Below are 12849 nucleotides of genomic sequence, written 5' to 3'. Positions count from 1 at the left end.
TGAGGGAGTGGAATGTTTCACATCATCGCCGACATTCCCTCCACATTCGTGAAATGACGTTACAATCTGTGCCCATTTCATATCAAGGACTGGGAAAATGATTCTCAAAAGATAAAGGGGCAATTAATCTCAGTTGAATGATATTGGTTTCCATGTAAATATTTCATATAAATGATATAAGATCCTATATGAAACAAAACTAGGACATTGACAAATAAACAACGAGAAGAAAACCACCTTATCTCAGTTTCAGCTTACATAGACTACAAAAGGTAATAATTCAGATTGTGTTTAAAGATCAAGTCAGGTCACCACAAGCTCATCATTTAAAGATAAAATGTGGAATAACTAGTAACTAGTATTTTTCTATCCTACATCGTACCCAAAAAAAAGTGAAGGGAATACAAGAGATATGTTATAGAATGTATAGTTGTTAAAACAAACATAACAAAACATGAATTAAAGCACCATTACTCACCTGCAACTTAAGCCCAACATCACGCACAATTTCGAAAAGCCTCCTGTAGCCAGTCCAATTATACGTTTAAGGGGCATGCGCCTCAATTATACCCCACCCGCAATCAACCATTACACCATCCACATTAACTGAATTCAAAATCCTTAACTGATTCTTTAAACCCTCTGGGTCAACCAACTCACAATTCATATCAATAACACCCACCTTCCAACCCCAACATTATATAACACAAACAATATAAACAATTTAATATTCGCCAAGAAACATTCCCGAAAGAAATATCATTGGATCGAGTTTAAAATGCTTACCGGCAGCATTACATATACAGGAACATAAGGTGTTCCAGCAAAATTACGCTGTAATGACCTCGGCCATGAGTCTGCATCCCACCAAAAAATAGAGACATTTAGCTTTAGATTCTCAGTTGATTCTATCTCTAGTGAAAATAATAATCAAATACAAATAATGGATTGGAAACATCTTGTTTTTTTACCTGATTGTTATCTGTAGAATCATCGGCGAGTGGATAATGCTCTGTTCTTTCCCATTTATCTCTATGTAGGGCTCGAACCCGAGACGACCTGGAAGGAGAATAACTTAAACCTCCCTTGACACGGAACGATTCGTAACTCAATGAGTTTAGAGACCAAGAATGCAATGTTGAGTAAGCTGTAGGCGGCGCACGCGGCGTGCATAAACTATTGAACAACTGAACTTGTGAAACCGCCATTTTTTTGGGGTAATTGCCTGAATTAGAATGTAATTGAACACTTCGAAGAGATCAACTTCCAAACAAAATGAAATGAAAACATCTTCAGTTTTATGAAGAATTTCCTTGATTTAGAAGAATCGGATCATTTTTTCTTTTTGCCCTTTTTCTTTTGCATCGGAAATTTTTTCGGCCAACTCAACGGAAAAGAGGGAGCGATGAGTGGCTTTTTGTGGCGGGTAAAATGAGGGAAATAAACACTTGCTTAACGATGGCGTTTTATCATTTATGGATCCAAGAGCGTACTATTTTCCGATTCCCAAACTATGTATACCATTCTAAATTTTGATTTCTTTTGATATATTTATTTTAATCCTCAGTCTATCAATATCAATATATTCGACGGTAAACTACTAGTTTATTACATCAATTATTATTTTTATTTAATTTTTTCATCAAAATATTTTTTAAAATCATATTTAACATTTAATTTTAATTTTATTTTGATCACAGATAGCTAAAAAATAAATAGAACCAACAACGTGATATTTTTTTGCTTTTTAAATGATGACATAATATTATCTTATGATGACACATCAACATCATTATCAACATTTTAATGATACATACTGAAATGAAACTAAAACTAAATATTAAATATCTTTTAAATCTTTTAACTTAGGTTCTTTGTTTAGGATTTTGAATTGGTTTAAATTAGGAAGAATGTCTCGATAATATTAAAATTTATGAATCCCACTAACTAAATGTAATTAGAAGATTTTAATTATATTTTTTTAATTTTTGAAAACAGCAGTACTAATTATTATAATTGTGCATATAATTACATTTTAATGTTATAATTAATATAATAATTTGAAATTATACAATTATAATTTATATTGTTAAACATGATAAAATTAAATATAATTATGTTTTATTAGGATTAATATAAAATCAGCGCCTAAATTATATTCAAAATTTATTTTTGGTGCTAAAAGAATTTTTCGCTAAAAATAAGTATCTAACGTTTTTTTGTTATACTTTTAGGTGTCTAAATTATAACGATCATTAAATTATGTTGTTAACTGGCACTTGTTGGCCTCATATTTTTTTTTGAAATATTTTATTTTTAAAAAATAAAAATAAAATTATTATTTAAAAAATCAAATGTTTAATAAATTTCAAAATCACCCCTAATCATTTTTAAAAAAAAATAAATAAATTCCCTTCATTCGTGCCTCCCCTTCCCCAATCCACTGTTTACAACGTGGGGTCACCCCAACCACCACGTATGAATCCCGATCCTCATGTGTAAACATCGACGAATTTATTTCTCAAATCGATTGGGATTTCAAAATTTGATGTTTGATATTTAAGGATTTAAAGTTTTGATATGGGGAATTGGATATTATGATTTAGGGATTTCGGTAGTAATGTTGAGAAAGTAAGGGTTTTCAGTGAGTCTTTGGTCGGCAGTGATAGACCGATCAATGGTGGTGGTAGAGATCGGCGAATGAAGGATGATTAAAATTCGATTTTTTAGAAAATTTAAGGGTTTTTTTGTAATGTTGTAAAGTATAATTATAATTTTTCAATTTAAATAAAAATTTTAAAATTTTATAAACGAGACATGTATAACATAACGTTCAAATTTGATGCAGAGATGTGATGTGGTGTGCCAGTTAAGCCCATTACATTATTTTGCATAGAACAGGGGGCCAACTCGTCAATCAATGATGTGTTTGTGATATTTTCTTTATCCTTTTTTATTATTGATTAAAGGAAGTGAGAACTGGAAATCAATAAGAGGCATGTAGTAGTGATTTGTTAGCAACTACTTAATTCTCATGGCTTTGGCCTTTTAATTCCAAAAAAAAATAGGTACGTGATTTTCCGGCATAATAGCTCGTACCCCAGCAATCCCAAAGTTCCAAAACAAACATGACTAACCCAAATTCCACACTATACACAGCTACCTATTAATCAAACTTAAACTATTAACATTTTAACCCAAAAGCCTCCAATGGACCACATCATGTACTTAGTTGACAATCTCCAGTACAGAGCATTGCTTCCACTGAAATATTATCACATTAGTTTCCGTGCAGACAAATTAAATCATCACATTCCATGATATCTTCTGTAACATCTCAAATTAAGGGTTAGTGACTAAATTATAAAATTTTAGAATTTGAGGATAAAAGTAGAATAGTTGAATAGTTCAATGATTTATGTGGAGATAGTTCCTGAAAGTTGTTAGTAAATATTAAAGGAGTCAAAGGGCAAATGAGTAATAGAACAAACAAAATAATTAAATAATAATTAATGGGTATTATAATACCCATGTGGAGAATGATTGAAGAGATAAGTTTCTAGGCAATTCTCTTCTTCATCTTCTTCTCTTCTCCACGTAAAAGCTCAAGAAAAAGGTAAGTTTCTTCATTAGTTGATTATTTGTTCAATTAAAGGTTGGGTTTTGATCCTTAGATGATAATTAAGCTTAAGGAAAGCTTAATTTGTCTTAAAATTAAAAGATTAAGAAGTTATGAAAGATTAAAGAAAATGGGTTTTTAAGAGAATTTCTGGAAAAGAGTTGATAAGTTGAATTTAAAGTTGAATTTGACATGTCATCTATGAGAATAAGAAGTTAGAAGTGTTAGAATTAAGTTTGGATAACATGGAAAATTTGGTATGATTATTGATTTCTGTAACCCCCCAGACCGATGCGGGTAGCCCGATCCGATTCGGGAAGTCACATTAGGGTCACCGGAGCGACCCACTGTAAAAATAGCGGAAATTTTAAAACTTTTTATCAGAACATGTAAACTTATAAAATCATTTATCACTATTTAAAAATAAAACAGATTTCCAAACTCGTATATAAATCAAAATACAATTACATGCCCCCTAATCACAAGTACCATACTCTGCAACCACGCCGGAAGAACTCTCTTACTGAAGTCGATAGATGCACTGGTACAATTGTTTTAACCTGAAAAGGTGAGTAATAGAATGAGCTTTGGAAAGCTCAGTAATACAGAACTACCAGATGATGCTACATGACATGTAGATAAATGGAAAGCCATATAATTTCCTTATTGAATCATATGTATACCAGCTTGCAGAATAATTTGGGGTTCCCTTAGAAGTTCATCGAGTAGAAGCCATGAATCTCAGTTCATAAGAAATCTTTCATACTATCACGTTTTCATGAGGTCGAACAGGATGTCTAGTGTGTTTCATCAATACGATAAAATCATAATAGGTACACTAATCAAATGATAGTTCAGTAAAATCCCATAAACCATATTGTAGTGGAGCTTTTTAAACTCGTATTTTAAAACCATCTTACAAAGAATTAACCTAAGGGAACATCTTAGGGCCTGAGAGCCTACCCAAGATAGATTTCGGGGCCGTGGGGCCTACCTAAGAACACATCTTAGGGCCGCAGGGCCTACCCGAGAATGATCTCAGGGCCGCAGAGCCTACCTAAGTGTCACATTAGGTCCATAAAAATTTTCCAGCTTGATCAGAGCTGTACTTTACAAATCTGTATCTCCAAGATACAGTTTATACAATGATACAAATCCATAAGCCATCACCGTTAAGTCGGTGCATCCATAAAACAGAAACCATAGATTTCAGTGTACCACGTGTTAAAACAATAAAACAATTATTTTCAAAATATAAGGAACACACTAGAGAATCCATATATTTTTCAGACGCATTTTGTAGTTATCAATATAGATAACACGAACTTGTGCAATTTGATCAGATTCCAGGAATAAGATCTCATTGAAGAGAATCGATTTCTAACCGATATAATCAGACATTTCTGATTGATACTTTAGAATTCCACTAAGTTTCCATGTGCATCAGGAAAACGTTCAGGAACCTTTTTACATAATAATTCTAAATTCAGATTTACTGCGAGTGATTCCATTACCCAAACAATCAGGGGTATTCAGGAATATACTTTGAATTCATAGGATTTCAGCCCAATTGTACCAAATGAGGTATTCAGAATCTTTTCCTTCTGCGTTACTTGCGTTTTCAAACATGACCGAATTGATTTTAGATCAAAATATGTAATCGAAGATTCAAGTCATTTACGATCTATGACTATCGATAGTATTATCAAACAACTCAAGTTACACAACTCACAGACTGATGCATGTCAACAAATCAATTCATTATCCTTCCAATGCATTCACTCTTTAATACCAAAATGCATATCAATAGATCATCCCCATAATTATCGCTGAATAGATCTTCCAACGGTCTTTATTACATTTCCATGTTTCAACGATATCAGAAAATATGGACGTACTTGATTCATGTTCATAACCCATAAGGACAATTCATACAATGTTTCCAAACTCATCCAATCACCTATTTAATCCTCGGTCATTGAGGTTACTTAGTTCATTTAGTAATCAAGTTTATCCCGGTTACTTTAGAGTTTTCCAGAATAGTTCAGACATTTCTGAATCTCAAATACATGTTGCACTTCCTTTCAATTCAATTTAGTCATATAATAAAGTCATTCTGGTATTCGTGGTTGATTTATCTCACGAACACCCACTTATTAGTACTGTATGCACTCTAAAGTTGAGCTGAACCAAGTACTTCCAGAATTATCATCGATCCAAATTTGAGAAGACGAACAAACATTCAAGTGGTAATTATATCATTCAGGTAATGATATAGCACTAGCGTTGGTTGATCACTTAAGTTGCGTTCCATAACTTTTACTGGTAGCACAACATCCATGTTTATTTGGATTTCTTAATTAATCCAATACATTTACTTATTCTAGGTCATAAGGGCATTTTGGTCATTTTGGTGCTTAACATTTTTTTTCTATTCATTTCAAAGCTTGAGTATATCCATTCATTCCTGAGCTTGGTGACATTCTTGAGTTAGTTCCATTCCAGGGGTAATTTGGTCATTTTATAATTCTAGAATATTTCAATCATTTCCTTCCATCCGGTCTTATTATTTAATTCAATCTTATCATTTACTTCAGTCCTTTCGAACAATTCTGTCAGCAGAATACCTCCAATAAATTACTCTTCAAGTATTTACTCCTTATTCGAATATTTTCGGGTCAAGTGTCTTCTCAGATTTTACAAACGGAATATTATAAATTTTTCTGTACAAAGACAGGATCTTAACAATTAAATTCGTACTTAATCGAGTTAAGTACAAATCCTCAAAGTACTCTCTCATTCAGGGTCAATTCAGACTATTTTATCTCTCAAGGGCATTTTCGTAATTTCTTAACCAAATAATTTCAATATTAGCACTTAACGAAAATAATTATAATTTAGAGATCCTATGATCAATTGCTTTCCCGAACATTCTTTGATTTTGAAATGATTCCTTCACAAACTCTCATAATTTTTCATCCAAGTATCTTTAACATTTAACCCTTGATGATATAAAATATAACTTACAAATCCAGAGCTGATTTCTTTATCACCAATCACAAACTTGTAATTTAATTCTAACAATTATCAATCTCTTATCTTAGTCATTCGATCCGTATTCAGTTACAGAATTTCTACCACATTCATATCGAGTGAATAAATTATTCAACTCCACAAAAGTGACCAACATTATCTTATTCATGCATTTACCAATATCAACATGTTCCATAAAGCATAAAGAGGTAGTAAAGTATTACCTCGATTTCCGTGCAATACTGATCGACCATAAAAATTTCATTCGAACGCCTTTGATCTTCAATTCAACTTCCAATAATTCCTCAGATACATATCAACATAAATTATATCAGAAACGGAGCTTAATTACGATAAACGGATCGAAACGGGTGATAAATCAGTGAAAGACGGCTTACCGGGTTCGAATTTGGCGAAACAGACTTCGGATTTGGATTCAGGACGTCGAAAGCATAAAATATGACTTTTCGGAAATTTGGAATTTTCGGTCAAAATCAAAGTCAACGGGTTTGACTGACAATTTCGAGGCCTTCGGGTTCGAATTTCGAAAAACGGACAGCGGAATCGGATTTGGAACGTCGAAAAATGTCAGGATAGGTATACTCGGTCAAAGTCAAAGGTCGTTTAATGCCCGGTCAAAGCCAGTCAAAGTTTTGGTCAACAGTAGTCAACGGTCAACGGGTCAACGGTCAACGGTCAACGGGTCGGGTCAACGAGTCGAGTCGGGTCAACGAGTCGGGTAAACGGGTCGGGTCGGGTAAACGGGTTGGGTCGGGTTGTGACCGGTCAAACCGGTCAAAACAGTTCCAAAACCGGTCAAACCGGTCACTTTTCCCTTCCCCACGCGCAGTAGCGGCGCGTGGGGGCGCGTGAACAGTGATAAAATCCCGGAAAAATTTCTAAAAATTATTTTGAGCGATTTCGAGATACTTACAAAGCTCGGTTCACAATTTTGAACGGCGGAGAGCTCGATTTCAACAAATCGGGAAGTTTGACCGGTTCACCTCCCAACGCGCCGCCGCCGCCGGAGAAAAAGGAGAACACCGGTGGACTCGGAACGGCACAAGGAACATGATGGTGCGGGAGGTGTCGTAAACGGATGACCCGATCGTCGTGAATCGATGAAAAACCAACTAAAACCGAGTTATTACCGACGATACTTCCGACTGAAATTCACGACGAACGGCGATGATTCACGACGAAAGGTTTGAGGGGTTTTGTTCCTCGGTTCACAACGAACACGATGGTTGTTTCGGCTCGTCGTTTGGAGGTCGGACGGCGAGTAGATCGGAGTTGGAAGTTGGGTTGCTGGAGAAGGGAAATCTGGAAAATTTCTGCTGCCTGCGCACGAGAATCAGATTTATAATTCAACATATTAAAAAAATGGTTAAATCATGGGTTTAGCCACTGAACTTTCTGCACTTCTGAAAACGGTTTGCCAACTTTAGAACTTTACAATTTAATCCCCTGTTTCTTTCAAAATACCAAATTAAATCCACCAATTTATATTTTCTTAAATTTAGCCCCTAAATTGGGGTGTTACAATTCTCCCCTCCTTAAAAAAATTTCGTCCTCGAAATTCATTCATGTCACATTATTGCAAAAATAAAACTTTCATCAGTTTTTTTTTTCATATCTAGAAACACAGATCCTTCACTAATCCTTAACCAGTTGAGTATACATTCTTATCAGAACTTTTCCTCATTTCAATAAAAGAATCTGAATGAAAATTTTCTCGGGTAATCAATCTCTTCAGAATTCTCCCTCAGTCCAAGTAAATAATCAAAACAACTTTATCCTTGTGAAATCAATTCAGCATTGGATACGTGAATAGGCTCGTAGAGCAGCAACATATCTCAATTTCATTTCCGGAGTCGAGTCAGAAATTCTCAGATGAATAACTCTCACATGGCTAAGGTACTTTACTGCGTTAAGACAGATGTTACTGGTATTCCTTTTTGTACAAGTATAGCCTTAGCAGATAGAAACTTTGGTTTACTCAATACAGATAGGGACTCAGCCCTGGAGTTCCGGCTCAGAGAGGTACGATTGCAGTCTAGGGGCATGTACTGATCAGACATATTTTGACATTTGACCGGCCGATCTATCTTGAAAAATTTTGACTCAAACCATAGCTCTGATACCACTAAATGTAACCCCCCAGACCGATGCGGGTAGCCCGATCCGATTCGGGAAGTCACATTAGGGTCACCGGAGCGACCCACTGTAAAAATAGCGGAAATTTTAAAACTTTTTATCAGAACATGTAAACTTATAAAATCATTTATCACTATTTAAAAATAAAACAGATTTCCAAACTCGTATATAAATCAAAATACAATTACATGCCCCCTAATCACAAGTACCATACTCTGCAACCACGCCGGAAGAACTCTCTTACTGAAGTCGATAGATGCACTGGTACAATTGTTTTAACCTGAAAAGGTGAGTAATAGAATGAGCTTTGGAAAGCTCAGTAATACAGAACTACCAGATGATGCTACATGACATGTAGATAAATGGAAAGCCATATAATTTCCTTATTGAATCATATGTATACCAGCTTGCAGAATAATTTGGGGTTCCCTTAGAAGTTCATCGAGTAGAAGCCATGAATCTCAGTTCATAAGAAATCTTTCATACTATCACGTTTTCATGAGGTCGAACAGGATGTCTAGTGTGTTTCATCAATACGATAAAATCATAATAGGTACACTAATCAAATAATAGTTCAGTAAAATCCCATAAACCATATTGTAGTGGAGCTTTTTAAACTCGTATTTTAAAACCATCTTACAAAGAATTAACCTAAGGGAACATCTTAGGGCCTGAGAGCCTACCCAAGATAGATTTCGGGGCCGTGGGGCCTACCTAAGAACACATCTTAGGGCCGCAGGGCCTACCCGAGAATGATCTCAGGGCCGCAGAGCCTACCTAAGTGTCACATTAGGTCCATAAATATTTTCCAGCTTGATCAGAGCTGTACTTTACAAATCTGTATCTCCAAGATACAGTTTATACAATGATACAAATCCATAAGCCATCACCGTTAAGTCGGTGCATCCATAAAACAGAAACCATAGATTTCAGTGTACCACGTGTTAAAACAATAAAACAATTATTTTCAAAATATAAGGAACACACTAGAGAATCCATATATTTTTCAGACGCATTTTGTAGTTATCAATATAGATAACACGAACTTGTGCAATTTGATCAGATTCCAGGAATAAGATCTCATTGAAGAGAATCGATTTCTAACCGATATAATCAGACATTTCTGATTGATACTTTAGAATTCCACTAAGTTTCCATGTGCATCAGGAAAACGTTCAGGAACCTTTTACATAATAATTCTAAATTCAGATTTACTGCGAGTGATTCCATTACCCAAACAATCAGGGGTATTCAGGAATATACTTTGAATTCATAGGATTTCAGCCCAATTGTACCAAATGAGGTATTCAGAATCTTTTCCTTCTGCGTTACTTGCGTTTTCAAACATGACCGAATTGATTTTAGATCAAAATATGTAATCGAAGATTCAAGTCATTTACGATCTATGACTATCGATAGTATTATCAAACAACTCAAGTTACACAACTCACAGACTGATGCATGTCAACAAATCAATTCATTATCCTTCCAATGCATTCACTCTTTAATACCAAAATGCATATCAATAGATCATCCCCATAATTATCGCTGAATAGATCTTCCAACGGTCTTTATTACATTTCCATGTTTCAACGATATCAGAAAATATGGACGTACTTGATTCATGTTCATAACCCATAAGGACAATTCATACAATGTTTCCAAACTCATCCAATCACCTATTTAATCCTCGGTCATTGAGGTTACTTAGTTCATTTAGTAATCAAGTTTATCCCGGTTACTTTAGAGTTTTCCAGAATAGTTCAGACATTTCTGAATCTCAAATACATGTTGCACTTCCTTTCAATTCAATTTAGTCATATAATAAAGTCATTCTGGTATTCGTGGTTGATTTATCTCACGAACACCCACTTATTAGTACTGTATGCACTCTAAAGTTGAGCTGAACCAAGTACTTCCAGAATTATCATCGATCCAAATTTGAGAAGACGAACAAACATTCAAGTGGTAATTATATCATTCAGGTAATGATATAGCACTAGCGTTGGTTGATCACTTAAGTTGCGTTCCATAACTTTTACTGGTAGCACAACATCCATGTTTATTTGGATTTCTTAATTAATCCAATACATTTACTTATTCTAGGTCATAAGGGCATTTTGGTCATTTTGGTGCTTAACATTTTTTTTTCTATTCATTTCAAAGCTTGAGTATATCCATTCATTCCTGAGCTTGGTGACATTCTTGAGTTAGTTCCATTCCAGGGGTAATTTGGTCATTTTATAATTCTAGAATATTTCAATCATTTCCTTCCATCCGGTCTTATTATTTAATTCAATCTTATCATTTACTTCAGTCCTTTCGAACAATTCTGTCAGCAGAATACCTCCAATAAATTACTCTTCAAGTATTTACTCCTTATTCGAATATTTTCGGGTCAAGTGTCTTCTCAGATTTTACAAACGGAATATTATAAATTTTTCTGTACAAAGACAGGATCTTAACAATTAAATTCGTACTTAATCGAGTTAAGTACAAATCCTCAAAGTACTCTTTCATTCAGGGTCAATTCAGACTATTTTATCTCTCAAGGGCATTTTCGTAATTTCTTAACCAAATAATTTCAATATTAGCACTTAACGAAAATAATTATAATTTAGAGATCCTATGATCAATTGCTTTCCCGAACATTCTTTGATTTTGAAATGATTCCTTCACAAACTCTCATAATTTTTCATCCAAGTATCTTTAACATTTAACCCTTGATGATATAAAATATAACTTACAAATCCAGAGCTGATTTCTTTATCACCAATCACAAACTTGTAATTTAATTCTAACAATTATCAATCTCTTATCTTAGTCATTCGATCCGTATTCAGTTACAGAATTTCTACCACATTCATATCGAGTGAATAAATTATTCAACTCCACAAAAGTGACCAACATTATCTTATTCATGCATTTACCAATATCAACATGTTCCATAAAGCATAAAGAGGTAGTAAAGTATTACCTCGATTTCCGTGCAATACTGATCGACCATAAAAATTTCATTCGAACGCCTTTGATCTTCAATTCAACTTCCAATAATTCCTCAGATACATATCAACATAAATTATATCAGAAACGGAGCTTAATTACGATAAACGGATCGAAACGGGTGATAAATCAGTGAAAGACGGCTTACCGGGTTCGAATTTGGCGAAACAGACTTCGGATTTGGATTCAGGACGTCGAAAGCATAAAATATGACTTTTCGGAAATTTGGAATTTTCGGTCAAAATCAAAGTCAACGGGTTTGACTGACAATTTCGAGGCCTTCGGGTTCGAATTTCGAAAAACGGACAGCGGAATCGGATTTGGAACGTCGAAAAATGTCAGGATAGGTATACTCGGTCAAAGTCAAAGGTCGTTTAATGCCCGGTCAAAGCCAGTCAAAGTTTTGGTCAACAGTAGTCAACGGTCAACGGGTCAACGGTCAACGGGTCAACGGGTCGGGTCAACGAGTCGAGTCGGGTCAACGAGTCGGGTAAACGGGTCGGGTCGGGTAAACGGGTTGGGTCGGGTTGTGACCGGTCAAACCGGTCAAAACAGTTCCAAAACCGGTCAAACCGGTCACTTTTCCCTTCCCCACGCGCAGTAGCGGCGCGTGGGGGCGCGTGAACAGTGATAAAATCCCGGAAAAATTTCTAAAAATTATTTTGAGCGATTTCGAGATACTTACAAAGCTCGGTTCACAATTTTGAACGGCGGAGAGCTCGATTTCAACAAATCGGGAAGTTTGACCGGTTCACCTCCCAACGCGCCGCCGCCGCCGGAGAAAAAGGAGAACACCGGTGGACTCGGAACGGCACAAGGAACATGATGGTGCGGGAGGTGTCGTAAACGGATGACCCGATCGTCGTGAATCGATGAAAAACCAACTAAAACCGAGTTATTACCGACGATACTTCCGACTGAAATTCACGACGAACGGCGATGATTCACGACGAAAGGTTTGAGGGGTTTTGTTCCTCGGTTCACAACGAACACGATGGTTGTTTCGGCTCGTCGTTTGGAGGTCGGACGGCGAGTAG

General features: G+C 35.4%; 1 long non-coding RNA gene across 1 annotated transcript; it reads right to left on the bottom strand.

Moving 5' to 3' along the window:
• Window positions 1-427: 427 nt before the first annotated feature.
• Window positions 428-1397, bottom strand: LOC120181528. Its single transcript, XR_005521767.1, has 3 exons — window positions 972-1397; window positions 787-857; window positions 428-682 (listed from the first exon to the last, which is right to left on the bottom strand). It is a non-coding gene; the product is annotated as an uncharacterized LOC120181528 (long non-coding RNA).
• Between the last annotated feature and the right edge of the window lie 11452 nt (window positions 1398-12849).

This window comes from Hibiscus syriacus, unplaced genomic scaffold (genome assembly GCF_006381635.1).
Source record: "Hibiscus syriacus cultivar Baekdansim isolate YM2019G1 unplaced genomic scaffold, ASM638163v2 tig00112528_pilon, whole genome shotgun sequence".
NCBI classification, from domain to species: Eukaryota; Viridiplantae; Streptophyta; class Magnoliopsida; order Malvales; family Malvaceae; genus Hibiscus; species Hibiscus syriacus.
Note: the sequence above shows the minus strand (reverse complement) of the source record. Positions and strands in the feature narration are given on the sequence as shown.